The sequence below is a fragment of the Cygnus atratus genome, chromosome 2 (genome assembly GCF_013377495.2).
Source record: "Cygnus atratus isolate AKBS03 ecotype Queensland, Australia chromosome 2, CAtr_DNAZoo_HiC_assembly, whole genome shotgun sequence".
In the NCBI taxonomy this organism is placed as follows: domain Eukaryota; kingdom Metazoa; phylum Chordata; class Aves; order Anseriformes; family Anatidae; genus Cygnus; species Cygnus atratus.
The window spans coordinates 69973600-69995570 of NC_066363.1; the positions used below are offsets into that span (position 1 = coordinate 69973600).

Sequence of the window (21971 nt, forward strand, 5' to 3'; positions counted from 1 at the left end):
CACACTATACACATATACTGCATATAATCAAACCAAAAAATAAAATAAAATCCTGAACTGATTTATTAATTGCTAGCCTTAGCAGTGGAAACCAGGGGTTCTTTTAACGCTTCAGCAAAGCAAATGAAACAGATCAGGGAGTGTCCTGAAATACTCTCTGCTGCTAAACCTTTCAGACCTAGTTTCTAAAAACTACAATACCTGCAAATGCAGCTTTGCAGTCACTTCCAGTTCCGTTTTCATATGCATATTTTTAAAGACAGCAGCCGCCTTCGCCCTGTGCATGCAGCACCGGTGGTACCTCATCCTCTGTGCTCTCAGCTCCTTTTGGCTCCTGACTGGAAGTGAAGATGGTGAACACTTCTGCAGCCTTCCTCTGTTTCTCTCTCGCACCCACAGCAGCTCAGGAAGATGTAGGCAGGCCATTGCAAATCATACTGCAGGGCTCATAACAAATCAAGGCCTCGGCCTTGCAATGAATTCATACCAACAGCCTCCTTCTACGGGAGAGACCCATTAACATCAACAGAAGCTTCTAATTGGCATGGCTAAAAGGTCCCTGGGCAAGCTGTGGTCTGCAAGGGAGGGCTACAGGGCCCGTCCATCATCAGGCTTATTTACGTCACGTGCCCAGGTATTTATGAACTCCTGGGCCTCTGTTCTAATTTAAGAGACCAGCTGTGTTTGGCAAGGTGTGCAAATCTCGCCAGACAACTTTCAAGCTACCCTTACTCCATATGGAACGGAAGTGCCTATAAAGCTCAACACATCCACGAGAAGCACATTGTCATCTTACACCAGCAAACCCCTCAAACAGAAATTCTATACCCTTATGTCACAGCGCAAGAGAAATATTTGGGCATTCACCACATTTTTTGCTAGTGAAAGAGCACACAAATACACAGGTACACAAGACTCCTAACTTGATAAGGGGCTAGGTTGCCAACTTGAGTATTCACAGAGCTGAACCAACTTAATCCGGTCTGGGGTCAGAGGGACTAGAGGATGCTTGGCTTTCATCATCCCTTTTTCCCCACACATATTACGACAGATGTTAGGAACAGAACACACCAGACTAAGCGTCACTGCTGACACCTCTGCTAGCTTATTCAACCATTAGCTGTAACTGCAACCTCCCAACCCCTTCCAAAATCTCAGTGCTCCCACAGTAGTGCTTTAAGGACTAGAAAAAAGGTCAGACTTTCTCCTCCTTTTTAGGTATTCTTGGTTTGTTTTGTCTTCTTTCTATTAAGAAAAGAGAGGTCACAAAAGAGAATTCAAAACCTGAAGTTACTTTTCCCTTAGTTGCATTCTTAAAAATGACTGAAGGATTTTATTATTTTTTTTATTACTTGTTTTTCTTTCAAACAAAACAAATGTGGCCTGAAGCTAAACACCTGAAATGGGGTGTTTCAGTGCAAATGGTTAAAGCTTGGTAGAACTGTATGCAAGTGAAAACAGGGCTTGTAATAAAGCTGCCTAGTGATCTCCAATTGAAAATACTCCTGGCAGCCCAGCTTCTTTCATGCAGAGGAACTTACCACCATTCTCCACTCCTGTTCCTCATGGCTCTCCCAGTATACCTGGAAATTAGGAAGCTAACTAAGCTCCCTAAAAACTGGTTAGGTCAGTCCCAGTCAACCCCATTCCAAACCAGCACAAGCGGACAGTTCAACTTCTTCTCAAAAGATGAAATGAAGTCTTGGACTCCACTGGTGGAATTGCCATCAAACATCAAAAATATTTTTTTTCCTCAAGTCCAGTTGCTGTCATAGCCCCTCATCTCAAGAGAGATTTTCAATGCATTTTTGGCACTTGCTGACTTTAAGCCCATCGGAAAAACTCCACACATGTTCGTTCACGAGTCAGAAAACGTTTGCTTGGAAAAACAAAGCAGAGAAAAGCTGCACTTCTCTCACAATCACTCGATTCCAAGAGCCACAGGCTTTAGCACTGCCAGTCTCCCATCTCATTAAGTGTCTTGCAATACTTATTTTTGTAATCGTTTTCCATGCTGTCTACACAAAAAGCTATCTCGGAAGCCACAAGAACTACATTCCTTACACATGGACCCTTTCCAGATTCACCCCACTACTTTCTGTGCTTAAGGTCCTATACATTCATAGATCATTCCAGGCCCAGCAGTTAATTCGTTTTCAAGTTGCCTTAATTTTGAGGTTAAACACTTATTAAACTTCTCCATCCCTGATGTTCCCTTAACTCTTTCAGGGAAGTCAGACTGCCTCCCGAATTCTCTCAGTTCACTGTTGCAACGATGCCACTACAGCATCCCAGCTTGCCCTCTGATAAACCAGAGCCAGTTTGCATTTTCATGCATGCGGAGTGCCATTTGCATTAAGTACTACATATGCAGCACCTTTCTTTCCAAGAACTTTTGAGTGAGAAGTCACTCATTTTCCAGTTTTCCCTTTTCATCTCCTTCAGGACATGGACACTTCTTCCCCTTCTCTCCTCAGCACCTCCATTCAGAACGACCACAGCTCGCGGCCCCCTTGGGAGATGGCAAGGCCTTCAGAGTGCCACTCAATGGCTGTTAGCTACCAGCCTCGCCAAGGTTTGGACAAGACACAAAGGACACACACTCTTCCAAAAACTTTGAAACCCAAATACAAATTCTCTGCCCATCATCTTGGAAGGCCAGGCAACAGAAATGCTAGTAAAGGATGTCCCAGTAAGAGAAGTCCTCAGCTAGCTGTCTGGGGGCTCAAGACTAGTCCTTGGGAGGAGAGGACAGAGACGCTGCCACCACTGGTGGGACATACATGGCTTCTGAACACCTGCCCCCCTTAGCTTCCCCACAAGATCTTGTCCTGCTGGCTGGGCCCCAAGTCCAGCTCACCACAGCCCTTACCTCTCTTTGACCTAACGAATGAATTATAGCTGAGCACCACTAATGGTGGCTTGAATTCACATGGACAGTTGTGTGCGCCCTCTTCTCTTCCTCCAGCTATGCCACAGACATTCTGGGGCTCAACAGTACAAACTCAGAGTTACAACAAGAAATAAACCGGTAGTCACTTCCCGAGGTCAGAGTGTACCTACAAATGCAGGCACACAATGCAATGCGCAAACATTTATTTTCTCTGCATACTTTAACGTCCTTGGAAAGATTTTTTTAAGAAAAGGAAGAAAAGAAAGAACAAAAAAAGCCCAGTCCTTCCAATTTCTGTGCAAGGAGCAAGTCCTCCAATACTCCCTTTGTGTGCTTAAGGCCCTGTAAGCTGCCAGAAATAGTTGAAGGATGGGGGGAGAAGAAAGATTTCTGTGATGAATCCTCCTTTTCAAAAGGTTTTAGAATTAACTGTATGATCAAACAGATGTAATGCATTGCTCAAATCAATATGGAAACTCAAAATGTAAACTCTTTCAAAAATTGGTACGGCTTTAGGTTTTCTCCTTCTACTTATTTACAGTTTTGACAGGAAAAGATGAATTGTTTCCCATAGAATAAAATGAGTTTTCAACTTCAAGATACAATTTCATACAGGACCTTTGCATCTTTCCAATGCATTCATATCACCGACTCTATGGTACAAACACGAGGATGCATATCTGCAAGGTTCATAATCATACCTTTGCATCAAAAAGGTTACGGACCAATCTAACTGAAGGTTGTTTTCTTTTAATACATACAATTCTGTATCACTCAATCCATTTGCAATCTGTAGTACTGATATCATTTTACATAGGAGACAAGAGAAGCCACATTTCTCCCTCAACCAGAAGCAGCAAATGCACGGAAGTCAACACAAAACCAGTCAGAGATGCAAGAATCAGGCCTTCAGGATGGTGCGCTACTGTCTCCTGCATGGTTAATTTTGATGAGCTTGCTGAAGCACAGCCTTTAGCCAAGTGCTTTTTCATACTAACTCATCCATAGAGCAGAGACGATTAATCATCATTTATTACTCACCTTCTGGCAACACCCACTTTACGCTAGGCACCATCCAGACTCATCAGGAAGACAGTCCCAGTCTGATGGCTCTGCGATAAAAGGGAGCCATAAAAACGAGACCCGATCCCGATGGGCAGACCACTGCAGACACCAGCAGTACTCCACACAGCTACCAGGCTCTGCCAGAATAAAGCTGCTCACAGGATACCTTAAGCACACATGCAATTCTTTCAGAAAGTGACAAGGTATGTAGTAAATACACCAGCTGTACCTACTTTCACTGCCTGCCAACTCCTACCGGTGTTACGGTACAAATAATTCTTATGAAAGGATTTTGCTGAAGAGAGAAGGTGAATCTTCACAGACTTATCACAGCAGTTAAATGATCAGAGCACCTCACTTGGTTACAGTACATAGGAAAGTAGTTATTCTCTTCTTCTGGAGCATTAGTAACTTCTCAAACAAAGAAGCCTGATTGAGGCAGACAGTGAGGGGCTTATCAGCTTAGGAAATTGGAAGGATGGTCCAATTAACTGCCAAGCAGTCAGACATAATTCACTCTGACGAGGCCAATGAGAGACAAGTCAGAGAAATGCATGTCCTGTCCATTTATGTAACACCTAAACATTCCCCTGCTGCAAGCTCTCCCCTTCTGGGAGCTTTGCCTAAATGAGGAGTAGGCCACTGGAGGAAAATCCACCTGTATCGATCTGCACCTAACCAGCACCCTCTCTGATTTAGAAATCATCTCAGTACTGTAGGAGGCACCGTCACTCACTAAACTGCTGGAACCAGGCGCTAGCAGCCATCACCAACCAGAGAGACGAAAAGCTTTGCGCAAGGCTATCTTGGGTCCATACCACTGTGCTATCTTCTCATAGACCAGGGAAGGGAGCAAAAGGCAAACAAAACCTACCCCAGTCTAGGCAGACAGGCTTCATCTCCTTTTCCCAAACCACTTCTGCTAGCACAAAAAGAGTCAGAACGTTACTGAAAGTCATTTCACAATGTTAAAAAAAAATAAAAAGAAAAAAGCTGTAGGCTATCCATACGTAACAGCTGATTAAGAAAGCTGTGAATCCACCTCAGTGCTGATTTTCACGTCCTCTGCTGTGCTGAGTACACTGCTAGTGCTGGGTAAACAAAAGGAGGGCACAGAGAAAGAGGAAGGGCAGAAATTCTACGAAAGATGCTAGAATGAAAAGAGAAAATTCTCAATGAATCACAGCTTGAGCTTGGGACCCAACCCATAGGAGGCAACAGATTATTTGAAGTGGAGAGAGGAGAAAAAAGAAAAAAAAAAAGAAAAAGAAAAAGAGTCGATGAACCACTGATTCATAAATATGAGCTTCGTCTGACGTGTATGGCAGGAGCAGCATCTTTGCTCTGCAACAATAGTGCATGCACAGGACCCGGCCCATCCTTCGACAGGCAACTTGTTCTGTGCAATCTTCGTTTTTCAAAGCGCCAGACTTACGACTGTCATGGTCAGCACCACGGGCTTTATGCTCTATGGGCAGGACTATAAAAAAAAACAGTTGTGGGGAATATTTATGTTACATATGGCACCATCCTATTTGTCAGCCGGTTACCAGGAGCTGAGGAATCTGCGCGGTACTGGTGAAGTCGCCTTGCGGCAGGGTGTTATAGCGAGCACGAACCAGACTATATATGGTATGTTTACTGAACGATTAGGCATAAACATGTTACAGGAGAAATGATGTCTCGTATTAGACGCCGGGCTTGCTGCTGCAAGGCGAGCTGTCTCGCTCGGAGAGCAGTTTGTCACTTATTCCTCATATGCTCCTGGCTGCGGGTGCCAGTGAAACCTCTAGAAAACAGGAACAGGTTATGCTGCAAGTAATGATTAACTACAGGGAGTATCAGCCCGGCAAGCTCCACCCGCCAGCATTCCCCATCTCATTGCTTCTCTTCCTCCCCTACTACTTTTCAGCTCGGGCCATCCGCAAGGCAGCCAGGCGGAGGGCACGAAGGCGCACAGGGGTGCATGCCACGCAGAGCACTGCCTCTGCTGCGGGATGACGGGCACAGACAAGTGCACACTCTCTTTCTTAAGAAACAGCTGGCAGCAGGCGAGCAAGCACTGCAACTCCCCGCCTGCCCTGCATGCGAGCTACGAGTCCACGCAGGACTATTTCATAACGGGGGGGGGGGGGGGGAAATCCTGAAAGGGTAGAGGGAGGAGGGTGTACTAAAGATGCCTTAAAGTGCAGGAGAAGGTTCGTATCTGGCTTCAGAGTCCTGCCTAACCTGTTCTGTGGTATGTTTCGTTTAACTCTCGTTTTGTTGGTCTGGGTTGGTTTTTTTTTGGCAGCCAGAGCTGGGTTGCAGCCCCTTCTCTCCTCTGACACCTTTCACACTCCATCGCACTCCAGCACAAACATCAGCCCATGGAAAGGAGACGCCAGAAAGCAAAACGCCGAGTCCGTCGCAGGCTGAAAGTGGACACATAGCTTCTTTATGATAGGGAACTGGATCTTCCTTATCAACTCGTCAGGACCGCCAGCCCTCAAGCGCCAGACTTCCCGCCTTCGTCACTGCTTTTCTACGTTAGCAACTTCTGCAGCGCCTCAAAAATAAAAACTATGCAAAGCAGTAAGGGGTGGGGAAACAAACAAAAAAAAACAACCCCTAACCACACACCCAAAGGACTGCATGCCACAAAAATCTAACCAGAGTGCGGTGAGGGGCAGCAGCAGTGATCGCAGCATCAGGACACACTTCCATCACTGCAGCAAATTTATTTCTTCCTTGTGAACAGTATGCACAGTGTTAATGGATAGCCTGAAGATCAGAAATAAACCAGCTAAGCAATGCAGGCATCAACTCAAAGCTGTGCGGGGTGGTTTTGACACGGGCTAAGCAGTTTCTTACTGATGGCAAGAACATGTTTTTGCTCGGTAGCCATTTTAAGCAACAGTTGTAGTAATCATGGGAGCACCGTAACAAAAGAACCAGGGGCAAAAACATGGTAGAGAAACAAGGACCCCTAAAAGCTCAGCAACACATGCACAACCTGATCGCAACAGCGCCATGCGTGAACTATGCTGAAAGAAACCAACAAAGAAGAAAGATTATTAAATGGCCTTCAGAGCACAGCAAATCCCCCAGAGCAATGAGCGCTGGGCATAAGAAATGTCCTGGTTTCCAGTCAGTTGTTTCACATGTTTTCCGGGGAGTTTTCATGCTGTGGGAAAGGTTTCTAAGTACACTGAAAGTAAGCCTGCAACATCCCCTTCCACTCCCACAGCAAGTATGCAACCCATAAAAGATTAAAGTGCTGCAGACATATGCTTGAGCTGAGACTTTTTTTTTTTAAATTGTATCAACAGTTTAGTACTTGATGTGTTTTATCAAACTATTTTGCCATCCCTTTTTTAAGGCAGTGGGGGGAGAAATGGAGCACGAGTGCGAGACGCATGCAGCCTGTAAGTTGAACAGTTTTACAGATGTATTTATGATACTACTTGTCTTTGGGGGCTTTTCAGGCCAGGGTTGCCTTTGTCTCTGCGCCCTATACGCTAGCCAGCTCCTAACAAATGAGCAATCACAGAGAAAGCAGATCTGGCTCCTTCCCTGGATCTGCTAGGAAGCCGAGACACGAAGATGTGCCTGAAATATTTCCCTCCGGTTACTAGAAACGAATCTGATCGATCCCTTTGGTCACACAAGTGCTTGAAGTCTGCTACAACTATTAACTGTGCTGCAGTCACATGAAAGAGAACAAGCTTCCCCCTCCCACCCTCATCCCGTGGGCAACATTATGTGGGCAGTGAATATACAGAGGAGAGGGAGGCAATGGAAACCTCCACAGAAAGGCTGCAAAGCTGTACTTTTTATTATTTCTCTTTAGCAGACGGATTATTACATCTCAGGCAAGCCTGCCCAGTGCTCATTCGTTTGGGTACCCAAAGGAGGGTGAGGTGGGGAATCCCCATCTTCTGCACCACTGTCTTCTTACAAGCAGGAATATTAGGGGTGCTTCTAGTTTTCCCTATTTCTTAAATACCATGAAGATGGAGCAGGGAAAGCATTTTTACCGATGTAAAAGTGGGTGATCTTTGAGGCAGTGGGGTTGCTTTGTAGGTGTTCTTACGTGCTGGGGGCACTCAGCGGGTACGTAAGTGGAGAGATGGGGGAAGCAATGCCTTGTGCTTCCGAGGAGAAACTCCTGGCATTGAGACAAATGAAGCAGGCAGCGTGGACTAAGTTGTGACTTAGCCGCTGAGGCCAGAGCCTCGCGCAACCTCCCTGCTTTGCAGCTTGCGCTCGCAGCACTGCACACGGGGGCTGCACTTTCCAGAAACTGTGTTTAAGGGGAGAAGGGGAAGGGTGGTGAGAAGGCAAACAAACAGCACAGTACCCACTCACCCACGGCCGACTCTGCCCCCACCGTAGCACGTTCAGTTTTGCCAGGAGGCTGCGGCTGCCGCATTATACATGTGAAATGCTGGCTGCAGATGTGCAGCTGGTGTGGAGCAGTACCCGTGCAGCCCCTCCGGCCGCCCTGGGCACGTTGTTGGATGAAACCTTGGAAAGGAGGTAACTGGGGGAGGCAGTGAGGAAGAGCACCAGGTTTCACATCACACGACACTTCCTAGACATCGTTGGAACATGTGAAGCACAGAGGATCTTTAATTTGGTACATCTATACGGTTGCCGACCCTACAGCACTCAAAAAAATAAGAGAAGGAGGGGGAATACTGTGGGTTGATGACAGAGAATAAAACGTAACTGAGCACACACGCTTTCAATGTGCTAAATGCATTTTCACTGGAGTTATAGTTGAGCGTGCCCCCAACTACTACATTGGTAATGATACACCCTGCATCCATTTTATAAAATACTTAAAAACTTGTTTTTGCCTCAGTCCGCCTACACAAAATAACGAAGAAATATCACTCATCAGGAACTCCCTAGGAAAATAAACCTTAAAATGGAAATGTATGCTCAGTGAGAAACACATACTTCTGCAAAACTGCTGCTCTTTATATATTTTGCATCTGAAAGCTGCAAGTCTCACACGCGCACACACAAAAGACAGACAGACTGCTGCTGTGGACAAAATGGTGCCATTTAATACAAAAATCTGGTTTATGCACAGACTAGCTGTAGTGCATGCTGGTCCCAAGCAGAGTGGGATGCAGCCAGTTACATCGAACAGTTGTGCCCTCAGCAACAAATGGTGCATTCATAAAACTGGAAAAGCCTCTGTCTAGGGGCTCTAAGCTCTGCAAAGGAAACAATCGGTTGCTGACATTTTCTGAGGGAGGGTATGGCGAAAAGAGGTTGAGGGGGAGAAGTATGATCTACAGGAAAGTTTTGTACCGAAATATAAGGAAAAAAAACAAACTGCCATTGAGCTACCTTTGCACTCTTCCTGCATTAGCTAGACTCTAACAAAAGAGCAACGCCACCTGAAAAAGACAAGCACTTGGAAAACACTTGGCCAGTCAAGAGTATAGAAGAAAAGGAAGAAGAAAAAAAAATGGCTTTCTTCTAGAACACTGGCCCATGAAGACGCGACAGACATCATGCAGGCTGCAGTACACAAAGCCGCATCTGACAGTCAGGTTCACACAAGTTTCTCACCCTTGCCTTTATTAGCTATGCCACCTCCACACTGGTAACTAAAAGCCAACATCTGGTAATAGCTAAATGTCAGCACAGACAATCCCTTTAATAAAAATTTAAAGAGTCTGGGTCCTAACGAGGAAGTCATTAGTGCTTTGAATGTAAGACCCTGCACCAGAGCTGCAAGACTGAAACAATCCAGGCTTTTCAGCTGGGCAGACCGGGGGCTTTGGCGTGCACAGGGAACCTCCCGGGCTGCCCGCCACCTCGCGATGGGTATTCTCAGTGCCCTGTGTACCCATCTGGGGGATTCACCGGGCCAACACCCCACACCTGGGTGTCCATTAACAAGCCATGGGATGCAGAAACCCTGTCGGGGTGGCAGCCCTCATCCTGGGCTCTACCGCTTCCCACTCCGAGGTGCTTCTAGAAAGAAGGCTGCCAGACACAGGCTGTGGGTGAAACTGGCAAGTGCCCGAAATCCCAGGACGTCCCTGTGTGTAGACCAGGCCTGTGGATGCCCAGGTCTTGCTGCAGGATGGGGCCATGCCCTACAGTCTGCCCTTGGCCCAGGAAGCAGGCACCATCGCCTGCCCCACACACAGCCGGCACCTGCAGCGCTGAGGTAGAATCCTGCCTGAACCTCAGACATGTGAGACACCCACGCAAGTCAACACAGAAGTGTTCCTAAATGGCAGCGAAGAAATACAACATATTAATAAATACTTATGACCTCCTCTATTCTACTAAGATTGGCCATTAAAAACCTGCCTAAAGTCACAGACTGTACCTGAAGTTCAACAGGAAAGCCAGCAAGAGTTTCTCTAAGAGGAGAAATGCACTGAGGCCTGCCTACACGTCGATAGGAAATGAAAAAAGTCTCACCAACCCCTCTTGGCTGCCCCAAGGCTGTGGTGGGGCATCCACCGTGTCTTCTGCGAGCGCCTGCACAGCACGGAGGCCTCTCACATCTCACCATCAGACCAAAGATTTTGTAGCAAGTCGAGCCTGAACACAGTAGTTATGCGGTAAAGAGATGTCTTCCCCAGCCAGGGGAGGCCCAGCTGAAGGAGAGAGGACACATTTTTGGTAATGGTTGACAGAGCAAGTCTCTAGATGATATTATCAAAAGACTTGGTACATCAGAGATTTCAGAGAGTGCTTGTGCACTGAAGCCTCTGCAAGGGTATCTAAAAGGGGACACAGATGTAATTCTTCCTGCCCACAGCATACCTAACTCTTCTTTGAGAACCTCTCATGAAACAATTTCAGAGGGGAACAGGACTGTGGTCTCACAGACTGACAGCACACATATTTTTCCACAGCGCTTTAAAAAAAAATTAAAAAAAAAAAAAGGCAAAACAGGATGAGCGGTTCTTCAAGAGTGAGCCCTTCCTGCACCACGTTGCTATGAGCTGACAAAACCTGTGGGTCTGCTGGAGACAAGGAATAAAAGCTGGGAGCACACATGGCCAGCTAAAGCGGAGAGAAGTGAGCCAGCTTTCTATAAGCTATCAAGGCACTGGAGAATGAATGGCAATGCTTTTGTTTACCAACTGTGCATTGTAAATAACTGTGCTTGCAATAAAGTTTGCAGTGTATTTGCATAAATAATTTCAATAAAACTGCATGAAAAGCCACTTCATTAATGCTGCTTATCAGTGGAGGACCTACAGCAACCACATAACTGCAAATGCCTTTGCGGAGGCATTAAAACAATCTAAAAATCTTTTTTCTTACTTTATACCTTGGTCAGTTTCCAGGCAAGACAAAAATTTACACACACGTAATGTTTTGTCCACGTTCCTGTTAAACTTGCCTTTAGTACCAAATGAATATATTTTGGAATTCAAGTTGCACACATGATTTCCCTCTGCAGGCTTTATAAAGGCTGCTAATACCACACATGATCTACTTATTAGGAAAGGAAAGGATTTTTTGTTTGTTTGTTTTTTCCTTCTTTTTTTTTTTTAAGCTTCAGAGAGAGAGGCAAAAACACCTGGAAAGCTGTGGAAGAACATCATCAGAGTTAAAAAGAAAATTACATCTCAGCCTCCTGAGAAAAAAACTGTAAAATAAAGCTCTTTAAGGGAAGTCTGTGAATAAGAGATGAACAAAGAAGTTCTCAAATTGAGAAATGTCTTCCCTTTGAACACTGAGTCACAGAATACAAGCCTCCACATTACCTTGCAAAAGAAAAATAAAAATAAATCCTGCTTCAAACGTGTCACCTTTTGCTGCTGTTTGTTTGTTTGTAGTGGTTTGTTAAAATCCCACAAATATTTAAGACCAAAACCACAGTCCGTATTTTATATTTAGATGAATGGCGGCATCTTCCAAGAGGCTGCAACAACTGCTAGCCTGCACCTCAAGCTCCATTCCCGCTGCCACCCCCAGCAGGATGTGCAGCCACTGCAGGAGGAAGGGCTCAGGCCACCAGCAGGGCTGCAGTGCTGACCTCCCCCATTTGCCAGGCTGGCCACCCATAGCTCGGCTGTGGCAGGAGTGCAGGCACTTGTGCCCCTGCACCTCCTGTTGCAGGGGACAGCTTCGAGCAGGATGGCTAATATCTGTAGTTAAAATTAAAAAAAAGCACCAGCAGGAGATTCCCGTCTTGTCTTTCTTTGATCTCTCAGCTGCTCCAGGTAGAATGAAAAGGAAGGGATTTACATCTCGCGCTGATGCTGATTCAAATCAGCAGAAAATTCAAGAGAGAAAGGAGCCCAAAGCTTTCTAGCCGGGTATGCTGAACACCATGACCTCCTCACACCCCCGCCCCACAAATGCTTAGCTGCTGAATGAGATTCCTCTCGTTTCCTGCACTGAATCATCTGTGTCACCACAAAGATGAGATTTTTAACTGTGCGCACACGTTTCTTATTTGAGGGGCATGCAGCAGAGGGTGTTTCTCAAGCTACTGTCAGATCATCCACAGACTGTTTGGATTTCTTGTGTGTTTGATGTGTCATTTAAGTAAATCTGTGTTTTTCCAGTGAGGTACAACCTTTCAATAATTCTAGCTTCTAGGAAACATGCAGGTGAACGCTGCTGCTTCCTTCTTTTGCAAAACGTTATTTGACTGGAGTTAGGAGGGACAGGATACGTTGATTTGCACAATTAAAAATAACTTAGAATTTGAACTGTAGCATCGGATGTTTCAACAGAGTTCATTAAGGCAGGTCACATACTCTTTTCAAAATGCTTCTTTTTACACCTCAACTTAAAATCATTTAATTAACTGCAATTTTCCCTGTTTTCATTGCTAAGCTAATCAACTCTTTTTTAAATCACTAGAGCATATCAATTTGCATCAAAATTAGTAGCACTGCACCCCTCAAAAGCAATAAAGAAACATCCATGCCACCCAAAAGAAAGAAAGGTGAGGCAAGTTGCTAAACCACACAGTTTCTTAACCAACTCTTCTTAATCAGGATGGCTTTGTATCATTGCTTCATGCAGGCAAGGCAGGGAGGAAATTACGATCTCTTGCTGCCTGTGCTCATCTGTGCACTGCTGAAGTCAACGGTAGTTCTGGTGATGCTGGGCAGGAACAGGCCATATAAAGATGTGACAGCGATAACAAAGATCATACCCTGCTCTGACTTGATCCAAGTCAGGAGGAGTTCACGTTGCCAGCTGGTGCGAGTGTGAAAGAGCCGATGTCTTCTGATCATCTCACTACAGCAGAAAAATACTGACAATGCACATCCTCCTGGCAGTACCCCCAAGTGCTTTCACCCTGATGAAAGCTGAAGGACAAGAACCAGATTCTTCACAGACCTTTTTCCACAAAGCGGTGTCAACATTCTTCACCCTGTATTTTAATAAAGGAAAATCTACCATCCTTTTGACCTTGGACTTGTTCATTTTCTCTGTCTCTCTCGGTACATGCTCTTTGCTAACCATTCAACATGCTGCGAGCCCTGATAAAAGTAGTTAATGTTTACTGAAACCTGCGTATGAACTGTACTAAACCCGATGGGGAGGAAGGCAAAGTTCTGCTAGCAGCATCCATGCCCAGTTTAAAAAAGTTTTGTTTTGCTTTTCTCCAACTCATTCCCCCCATACTAAAGCAGACATCAGTAGATGGGCAGGCAGCACAGGGAAAGCACTGTAAAATGCTTCTAATCCATCTACCTAAACACTTAAAAATAAAGCACTACACTGAGTATCATATACATAGAATCATGGAATCCACGAATACACAAAAGCAATGAAAGAACCGATTACTGGGGTTTTCTTTCTTGGGGATGCATATTTTATTGCCGAATAATAGTTTTCCAAAACAATCTGAAAACCTACAAGTCTTGCAGAACTACTGATTTTTCCCTTCCAGCTTTCCTATTAGCAAGTTAATGCATCTTTGTTTGAGCAAAGTCTTCAAAATATCCTCTCATTTAAATAACTGAAAAAGCATAGCATAACTGCTGTAAACTGAAATTACAACTAACATTTGACCAAGATGTTTGAGAGACCTTAAATTCATATTAATTTCTTCTCCTCAAAGACACACATCCTTAGAAATAATCAAGTGTCTCAACAGTGGTACCTGTGTACTATTTAGGAATAATATTTCATAGCATAAACAAAATATATGCATCACCACTTCTTAGATTACTGACATTTTCTTTGTCTTTGTTCTAATAAACAGCCCAGAGAGCTATACCAAAAAGCTCTTTCCTCCCTTCCCCCATCTCTGGTGACAGTGGGATGCTCTCAGGTGTTTAAAGCCAATTTAAATTATTTTTTTTTTTGTACTAGAGGGCAGCAACAGAGCCACAGTCACCTTGGAAACAAACATCACCCACTGTTTGCAGAACAAACAATGGTACCTTTTCAGCCAGTATGAGGCAGGCAGGACAAGGGGCAGCCAAGCAATTCTGGGACTTACAGGAGTGTTAACATATTGCATTCATTCACTGCGTCAAAAAATAGTTCAGCACGAGAAGCAAGGCTCTCTCAAAGTGAGAGCCTTTGGCTGGAAACCACAGACAAGCGCATAAGGCTAAGAAGGTCAAACACATCTCCCAAGTCAGCACTGAGGTCTTTCCTCTGATTTTTTTACTTGCCCTTCTGTTCCCCTCTTTCCTACACACAGAAGGAAGAAAAACCCACCTATTTAAACTGATCTTAGCCACAAAAAGTCAAGTGCTCGGCTTCCAAGTAGCACTCACTGAAGTTTTCTCAGTGTGCCAAAATATTTTAGAGAACTATTTACCCACACTTGTAGTGCTTTGTACTCAGTGCATCAAGAGCCGTTTCCAGAAGCGTTCCTTGTGAAGTTAGCTGCAATTGCAGTTATTCAGCATTTCAGACCCTACATCTAAGTACTCAAGCAGTTATATACCCCTCTTGTTTCAAAATATCCCATTTTCATAGAACCACAGACCATATGACTGCTTTGAAAAACAGATAATATACAGCTGCCTCAACAGTAACTTCTGAGTGGTTTCCTATCTCCAGAAGACTTTTCCCCCTGCTTAAAAACCAAACCAAACTAAAACCAAGCCTTTTTACCTACATCAAGCAGGAAAAAAACCTAGATGGGTTTTAGGGATTTAGGGATGATTTAGGGATTCAAATTTTATCAGCTTTAACACCCTCTCATAAAGTGCTCATTTTCCTGGTTTGTCGTAAGTGGAACATTTAAAACAGAAGGGAGACTGAGGTGTCATGTAGGTATTTCAGTGCTTTTTAACCTTCCCACAGCAACTAGCAAACTCCTAGATGGTTTTGAACAAACTGCCAGAAGCCCAGCTGCCCAGCTCATCTGTAAGGCCACTCAGCAAAGGATTGCAAGGCCCTATGAAATCATGCTACCATTTGACTCGTGCATAAAATAGCATTCAGGTGTACTGTGAAGGAGTGCCAGGCACAACACACCCATTTGAGAACTGCACTGAGGTGATGAGAGCTGCACAAAGGTAAAACAAAGCAACTCCTGGTTGAGATCTGTAGATCTCCCCATCACAAAAATAAACATTTTTCTACGGCCTTCGCTCACCTTGCTCCGTGTTTGTCAAAAAAAAAAAGGCAAATCATCTTAACTAGGCCATTAGAACCACTGGTGCTGTATTGCTAACTTAAGCAAGCTTGTCCAAGTGGGCTAGACAGGTTCACTCACGACTGCAGTCATGTCAGCTCAGTTGAGTCAGACTAACATTACTAAAAATCCATCTGAATGTTCATTAAGATGCAGGTTAACACATTAACTGGTCTCACACAGCCACAAACATGGCTTCGGACATGGTAGGCTGTACCTTAAGGAGCATCAAGAGGGCTTTTTTTTTTATTATTGTGTTCAGCTAACTCAGTTGACCTCAAACAATTGAGACACACACCCTTTTTGCCTGTCAGGACAGGGTCCTTCTCTGTCTTGCTGCTGGGACAGGAGAAGTTAGGTAGGTACGGAGGTGATTCACAAGCAACCCATCCTTCGCGTACTCCTAATGGGGGGTGGAGGGGAGGGAAGCACATGGGCGAAAAGCCACAGCTGCTCCAAGGCTGTTCCAGTTTTACAGCACCCGATTTATGGAAAACAAAGCGAGAATAACAGAAAAAATGGGTTTTGAACACTTCTGACTTGCAGAAATCATTACAAACTGCTCCTGCTCTGTCTAAAGGCTACCCCGGGCTCCATCTGCCTTCAAGGCCAAGGAGGAAACATTAAACTTGAACAGGAGCCAGGATTCACCATCCACTTTCCTTTTGGGCTGCACTCGCATGGGGAGGGCTCTCCCTGTGGCAGGCCAGCAAGTAGCAGTGACAAAGCCTCGCTAACAGGGCTTGGGGCCGCCGGGGGACCAAGGGGCAGCTCTGTCCCCGAGCACCCGGCAGCAGCACCCAGTGCTTGCTCCTCACACCCTGGTGTGTGGGCTGCAGCACTACAGGAGAGGCTGGAAGGCTTTCCCTCACCGGATGGCTTTCCAGCGGGCTGCTGTGTGGCATCTTAGCCAGCAAGGATGGCTCGTTCCCTGAGCTGGGACATTGCCATGAAAGCTTCCCAGTGCCGGACACAAGTGTGCAGCTGTGGGCCTGGCCTCTGCCCCCCGCGCCAGGGGAGGCCGGAGCAGCAGTTGGCGCTGCGGCATGGCCGGCCCTTCCCTTCCCCTCCCTTCCCCCCGCGCAGCCGCCCCCACCCTGCAGGAGCTATCGCAAATCCCCAGGCTGCGCCGGCTGCCAGCTGACATAACTGTTTAGTCAGCAAGCAGGCAGAGGAGCGGCCACCCCCCCTCCATCCTTCCCCGGCTCCTTCCCATGGTACCTTCCCCACCGCCCTCCCACCCAGGGAAACAATCTCTGCCCCCAAGGATGAAGAGTTCTGGAAAAGTTGGCCTCGCTTCGCCTGCAGCCAAGTGGTTTGGGTTTTTCCTGCCTTCCCCCCCCCCAGTGCTATGTGTGGCCCGCATCCAGCCCACCAGCCCCATCCCCCTGGTGCGAGGAGGCTGCCGCCAGCGCGACTTCCTCCATTTGCTGTGAGAACATCACCGGGGCTGGCCCAGCGCACCGCGTGAGGGAAATGCAACGTAATAGCCAGGCCCCAGGTGCCAAGGTTAGCTCGTCCTTTTCCTCTCCCTGAGATGACTTCCAGTCCCCCAAATGCCAGCCTCTCAAAGAGGCTTAAAAACCGTGCGGAAGTTAGAAGCAGAGGGGGGAAAAAAAAGACAAAAGAATGCCCAAGCCTTACAAAACACCGCACAGCCTTTAACTTGCATTTCAGGGAGAGAAAAGTCAGGCTTCATCCACATGCACAGAGACTGAGTGACCATAACCATACCTCTTCAAGGCAGAGTTGCACGACCTTGGCTACCATGGGGGCAGCATGACAGGCACACCAAGCAGCCCCTTCACTGCCTTCTCAGCCCACCCAGTGCAGGCGCAGTAACTGCACCACTACAAACCTATCAGCCAAAAGGGAAACTGTGTCCCAGGCAAGGCTGGAATAACGAAAAGCCTCTGCAAAAGGCAAGGTCCGATACTAAATGCTACCAGGGACAGTGGTCATCCCCTACACCCCGTGTGCAGGAGCGCCGGGCTCCGAGCCCCTGGACACCGTGTCCGTGTGATGTTCTGAGAACACCCGCCTAACCGAACACACGGCGTGCTTGCAAAAAATAGCTTTCACCAGGAAAACTCACAACCTATCATCCCACATCTCCTGTGCCAGTGTGCATGCATGGTATGCAGCTGCACACCTTCGTACCCCAGAACGCACATGCTTGCAGTGTCACGTTGGCAAACTGAGGGAATCTATGGCAGCTTATTTTGCAAAATCCCCTGCTTTCCCAGGTGTAACTAGGGGAGATTAAAAGGTGCTACGATGCCGCCAAGAGTTTATCCAGAAACAACGTGATCCAAACCAAAATGATACTACCAGTGCTGACGTTCCTAAATGAAAATGTCATTTGGCGTATACGAGAGTCTATTTAATGGAAAAAAAAGTTCAGTCTCCCCTTTCCTCCTCTCCTCCCCCTAAGAAATACACACCAGCTCCATTTCCTCCCAGCTTGGTATCAATGCAACTGACTACAATTCATCTGATTACTAAACTGCAGAATAACAGAGAAAATTAAAGAGCGACCTGTCTCAGTTTCTCATATTGTGAATGCAAGGAGTTACCGTCAGAAAAAAAACAACTCTACAAATAGTTCCCAAATAACTAAGCAACGGTGAAGACTGAAATTCCCTAGAAAAGAAAAGCATTTTAAGTCCTGAACTGCCTTATTTCACTCTTTCATGCTTCAGCACTGAAACCTCACATTCTACACCACGCTGCCTGCTGCCAAGAGATAGACAGCTGCAACACGTAGACACAAAAAGGAGGTGTCTTTTGGCTGGCGTTTTAGATTTCTACAGGCCGTCCTGTTTTACATACTACTCCCCGAAACAGTAAGAAGTAACTTCAGAAATCTAAAAACAAATGGACTATTGTAACTGATGATAGCTGCTGATAGAGCCTGCATCAAGTCTGCATATGCCACAAAGCCCCTTCACAGACCATGTTCATTTTTAACAGGACAATTTTCTTAGAAATGTGCTGTTGCAGCTCTTATTTGGCCTTTAACATAGATTTAATTCTTTATCTTATAACAGAAGCTTGGCCAGTCAAATAAAATCTCCATCAGTTCTCACTATTATTTCAGTTAACCCGGTATCTCCATGCAGTGATTGATACTCTGCTCCTGGCTACACAAACCGACTTCTCCCACAGAAGACACTGCACCAACGTTAGAAAAGGTGCACCCGATTTGTACCAGTTCAGTCAGAACAAAACCTGGACCACACTCTGACATGATGAAACATGATCTCCTTACACAATATCAAGCGTAATTAAGAAAGATACTCTCTTAAGATGGAAATTACTTTGGGAGCAGAAAGAACAGCTGAAGACAACACAATTTACAGAAGCAACAGATTTTTTGCACAACTAATACAATGAAGTTATTTGCATCAAGAGAGCAGCCAGCAAATGTGTGGTACGGTGGGAAGATGAGTCTATCTTCACAGCTGAAACTCTAAAACCTATTTACAAACAGCATGTAGTTTTGTGATGCCCGCACTCAGGGTCAACACCTCTCCAGAAGCTCTTCCCCTCTCTCCAGTTGCTCATTCCCGTATCAGGGAAAGCCTACAGTTTGCTTCCCTTTCAGTGAACAAAACAAAAGTTTGCAGGGTGTGACTGTTGAAAGAAAGAAAAAAATGGAGGACTGGTGACCTGGATCACTTTAGTGATTAGGCTTACAGGGAAACCCCACAAACACTTGTATCAGCACCTCTGGAGAGGAGGCAGGAATGAATGGCTAGAGGAGAGGGGGTAAACATATTATGGAAAACAACAACAAAAAACCCTCCGAAGTTGTTTTTGTTGTAGATTGTAAACTGCTTCTTCATGCTCTGATGTCGAATGCACATTTAGGTTGCCAACAAAACCATTCTGAGGTCAGTAATTTGACATCACTATGAATTTTTTTAGTTATCCAGGTAAGGACACACCAGAAGGGAAAGATGGAAGGAAATACCGAAATATCAAAAGACTCTTAAGAAAAAGGCAGCTTCGAAGAGATAACAAACATCACGCACAGATCTCCATTGAGATTTTCCCTTTGCATTGTTTGTAGTCACATACCTGGAAGAATACTTGCCTTGAAGTGGTGGGAGAAAAAAGCATTAAACACAAGTGGTGTTAAACACAATCTTTGAAGGCAAATACCACAACTGTACCTGAAAGACAGGGACAAGTGGGAAAAGGAAAAGGGGTAGAAGGAGGAAAGTGACTCTATTAACATAAGCATGCCACTCTTTCAGTACTTTACTCTCATCATGGTACAAAGATGCCTATGAACTAAAAGCAACCATGGAGTGGATGCTCACACTTACCCTCAGTGACTCTGGAAGCCAGAATGCAGATAAGAATATACTAAAATTAAAAATAAAGCATCTCCCCTCCTCCCCCACCCCCCCCCAAAAAAAAAGACCGTGCTGTTCTTCTGTTCTTTCAACATTGCAACTCCAAGCCGGCAAAGATCTTAAGCCCAACAACAGGAACAGAGCAGATGCAGCTCCTATACACCAGGACAGATACAACAGACATTGCTAATGACCCCCCACCCATGGAGCAGAACTTGGATTACGCTCTGTGAGCAGGAATTAATCAACCCAGCAGCATAACTGCATGGAGTCTAGGATCCATCCTAGCAAACAATGCCTTCTGGTTCATCTAAGGTTGATTTGAGGCCCCAGCAAAGATAAACTGGCAAAAAGGCATTCCATGCGGTTCCTCCACTTTTCCTCCTGGCCCTTGCTTTGCTACAAGGATGTGGTGGTTTTGATGGTTTGAGCACTGGTCTTTTTAATGATGGTTGCACGGTCATTTTAAATCTCTCCTATCTGCATCGCAATCAGAAGTCCTGTCCTCTTCTGCTATGTCTTCTCCACTGCCTCCTTGTGCCAGCACAGCTGAATCAGCTGCACTGCAAGTCAGATTAGAGAACTGATCCAGCCAAATTCAAACTTCTTTTGGAAGGCAAAGGAACAAGTAAAAAACATCCTTATCAGCCTCTTGGTCTAGCACCGTAAGATGTACCTTTAAGAAATTTAAGACCTTTAATATTTAAGATATGTACCCTAAGAAAAAAGGCAGTAATGAAAACACTTCTAATTAAAGCAACATAGATGTGCCCTACTGTTTACACATATACAGTGACTCCATGTTAGCTTTTAGGTTTTCCTGGTCTGACACCCAACAGCAGAGAGAGAGTTGCAAAGCGTATGCCATGCTAGAGCTACATTCCTTGGTCCTTGTGCGACCCTTAAGTTACTAAATTTAAATGTAGGATACTAAATGCACAGAGCAGCAGCAGAGCACTGCAAGACGAGCTCCGAATTCAACAGTAAGAACTACAGACACAGCTTGATAGTTTCAAAGGACAGCCCCAGCCTCCTTTCTCTGAACAGATATGCTAGCTACTTCCAAACACTACATAAATCACAGGGCCCACAGAGTACAAGACTAAGTGCTCAACGGCTTATTAGAATGGTTTTATACACAGCTACATTGAAAGATTATCATTATAAACCAGTACTACACGATGAGCAGGGTTTGTTTCTCATAAGACCGCTATATTTCATAAATCTTCAGACGCTTAATAAAGGAAATAAGTAACCTAGATAAATTTGAGTTCTGTTTGTGAAATGCTTTCTTTACCAAAAGGTTTGAAATCACTATTGTCACCATTCATATTACTTGGAACTAAGTTCCCTGTTCTGGCAAGTCAGAATGAAGTTTTACACCAACTAAACACGAATAAAGTAGCACACATCATTTGGTACACAGGTTAAGTAAGGTAGGGCTTTAAAAGCCACGGTTCCTTTTTAGGCTGTCAGTACTGAAGAATGTGCAGCACTTTACACAGAGAAAGGGGTTAGCATGACCTGATCTACAGCTCTCCGTTCTCACTCTGCACTTCACAAGTATCTGCATTTCAGTAAGTATTGTAGGCATTGATTTGTGAAGCGGCCTGGGAGTGATCTAACATAATTAAATGCCAGCAGTATGGTAGTGCCGAAGCAACATTCCTTTGGTTGCAAAAAGTTAAAATCTCCAAGTTCAGCAGCATGCAGCAGTCCTACAAGTGGACAAGTGGGTAGGCAGATTACCGTAAGAAGGGGATACAAACATAAGAGAGTTACATCAATAAGCATTTCACTTCAAGGAGCTCAAAACAATTCCTCTGACAGCTGCTGAGACCGTACAGATGGGCGAATTCCAGTTACCATCCCATGTAAGCAGTGCAGATGAAGAAAGGAGGCTAACTTTTTTGTGGGCAGTATCACTTGGCTCGGGCGGAGCTCAAAGAAATACCCCCACAGCTGGCAAGGACAGATGCCCATTGTCTCTGATTAAATTCCACTCACTAACGTTTCAAATGTGCAGGGCGTGCTTCAGGCTGCCATCTGTAGG

At 45.3% G+C, this 21971-nt stretch overlaps 1 protein-coding gene across 5 annotated transcripts in view; it reads right to left on the bottom strand.

The window, feature by feature from the left end:
- Window positions 1-21971, bottom strand: part of RREB1 (ras responsive element binding protein 1) — a 125826-nt gene that overhangs the window by 87965 nt on the left and 15890 nt on the right. Inside the window, exon 1 of one of the 5 annotated variants that reach the window (XM_035560340.2) lies at window positions 21701-21864. The exons of the other annotated variants lie outside the window; for them this stretch is intronic. The gene's annotated coding sequence lies outside the window, so the exon portion shown is untranslated. Of the gene's footprint in view, window positions 1-21700; window positions 21865-21971 lie in introns of those variants that run through there. 5 annotated transcript variants of the gene reach the window in all.